The 2,313-nt window shown below is 44.2% G+C and overlaps 1 pseudogene; it reads left to right on the plus strand.

Moving 5' to 3' along the window:
* The first annotated feature begins 14 nt into the window (after nucleotides 1-14).
* Nucleotides 15-2,033, plus strand: LOC121437014 (annotated as a pseudogene).
* Nucleotides 2,034-2,313: the final 280 nt, after the last annotated feature.

Consider the following 2,313-nt stretch of genomic DNA (forward strand, 5'->3'; position numbering starts at 1 on the left):
TGACACCATCTCCTATAGATTACTCCATGTCCAGTCCTTACAGGAGGGGAGAGGCCACTATTGCCGACCTAGGAGGAGAGGACAGCCTTGAGAAATCCAGTTCTGAGAGAAGCACACCACCATACCTCTTACCAGAATAACCCAGAAGCAAACAAGAGCACAGGCCACAACAGGGAAGCTCCAGCACTTTGTCTAGGGTCCCAAGACCAAGACCAGGAGTCCCTGCTTTCTGAAGAATTAGAAGATCAGATGCCAATATTGGTAGCAGAAGAATCTAACCGGAGTAGCGAGAATAGAGAAGTGAATGAAGGGCCTTTTGTAGCGGTGGTCAGAGTTGCGAAGGGACTTGGAGATTCAGGAGCTCCCATCCAGCTATTCCCTTTCAACTGGGAGGAGTTTGTAGGCAGAAGAAAAGGCAGCAGCGGAACCTTGGAACCTGAACCCTTATTCTCCTGTGGCCCCTGCCACAGCTACTGCAGGGCAAAGGAAAAGGCTACCAGGAGAGTGGAAGTCGGAACATGCCAAAGATAAAGAACCAGAGAGAACTGGAAGAATTGAAGAGAACCACAGAAAAACTGGAGCGTGTTTTGGCTGAAAAGGAATCTGTTCCAGCAAAAGGTTTGGGCAATGCCTTACCAGTAGGGATAAGAAGAGGTCATTGTAACCAAGGGACAAGGGCAGTGCTTCTCAACCTTCCTAATGCTGCAACCTTTTAATATAGTTGATCATGTTGTGGGGAACCCCTAACTATAAAATTGTTTTATTACTTCATAACTCTAATTTAGCTGTTGTTATGAATCATATTGTAAATACCATGTTTTCTGATAGTCTTAGGTGATCCCTATGAAAGGATCATTTGAAATCCCATTGGGTCATGACCCACAGGTTGAGAACCACTGGACTGGGGTACTGATATTTTGGTGGTTTCTTTCATATTCTGAAGCTTTTAAACAAAATATGCCGTTAAACTAGTCTGTGGTATTCTCAGATTGAGAGGACCCTAATGGGCTTTCCCTCTGTATTTTAGGTTTGACAAGAGATTTGCATAAGTATAATAAAGCATTATAAATAATAGAACCACAGGATAGATTTAGTAGAAATGGTTCGGGATACTCTAACTTTTGGTTGTATTGATCACTGACTTTGTCTTTCTTGGAATGCAGGTAGAGGAGCTGGAACAGGAGAAGAATCACTGGCATTCTGAATTTAAGAGAGCTCAACATGAATTGGTGACCTATAGTACCCAGGAGACTGAAGGCTTATACTGGAGCAAGAAGCACATGGGTTATCGCCAAGCTGAATTCCAGATTCTGAAAGCGGAGCTAGAAAGAACCAAAGAGGAGAAGCAAGAACTAAAAGAGAAACTGAAAGAGACAGAGACACAACTGGAAGTATTGCAGAAGGCCCAGGTCTCCTGCCAGAACACAGAGAGAGATGACTTAGAAAGGTTAATTACTAGGGTTTAGTTATCACCTTGTGAGTACTAAGGGGAATTATCCACTAAGACCCCCAGTTTACTGGTCATAGGGGAGAAAGTCTTAATTCATTGACCACCACGGATTGAGTAATTATTCCTTAGAAAGCCGCAGCCAGTCTCCCCGTGTTTGATGGCATGGTTCTGTCTGCCTTCTTCCTACCTCATGGAGACCTAATTATTAAGACCTATAGGCCCATTGTGCAGGAACTTCGTATTATTCTGTTGGCTAATGACTTCCTGTCATCTCTTCTCCTATCCCCTCACTCCATTATACAGGGCTTTGGCAAAGCTTACGGGCGGGGCTACGTATCCACGTCAGCTATCTCCTTACTTCTGTCCTCCCTCACTTGGAGCTTTGTGAGATCGGGTATGACTCAGAACAAGTGGATGGGATCCTGTACACAGTGCTGGAGGCAAATCGCATACTGGATTGAGCACCAGACTATATATCCTCTCCTAGCTTTCTCTTTTCTTTACTGCCTGTGTACTATATGTCTCCCCCAGCTGCTGCTGCTTCTTCTTCCCTTCTCCCTTCATATCCCTCCCCCAGCCTCCTTCTTTCCCCTTTCACCTTTATGCCTTATATTGAAAGTCTTTGAATAAGTCCTGGTTCTTAATCAGTGTACTTTGCATTCAGTGTGGGTGTGAAGAAAGAGGCCCATTAAATAGCCTTTTAAGAGTCCAGGAACAGAAAAGCAATAGTCACCAAGTTAGGTGACTGGAAAGCACTAATTTTCATGATCTAGATATGTGGCCTATTTCGTGTTCTGCTAATGGTTCGTCTTCATTTGGGTTAAATCAGTCAGCAAATGTTGGGTCCAATTCACCTGGTGGGA

The sequence above is a fragment of the Microtus oregoni genome, unplaced genomic scaffold (assembly GCF_018167655.1).
Source record: "Microtus oregoni isolate MIOR12 unplaced genomic scaffold, Mior012 000050F_022, whole genome shotgun sequence".
Taxonomy (NCBI): domain Eukaryota; kingdom Metazoa; phylum Chordata; class Mammalia; order Rodentia; family Cricetidae; genus Microtus; species Microtus oregoni.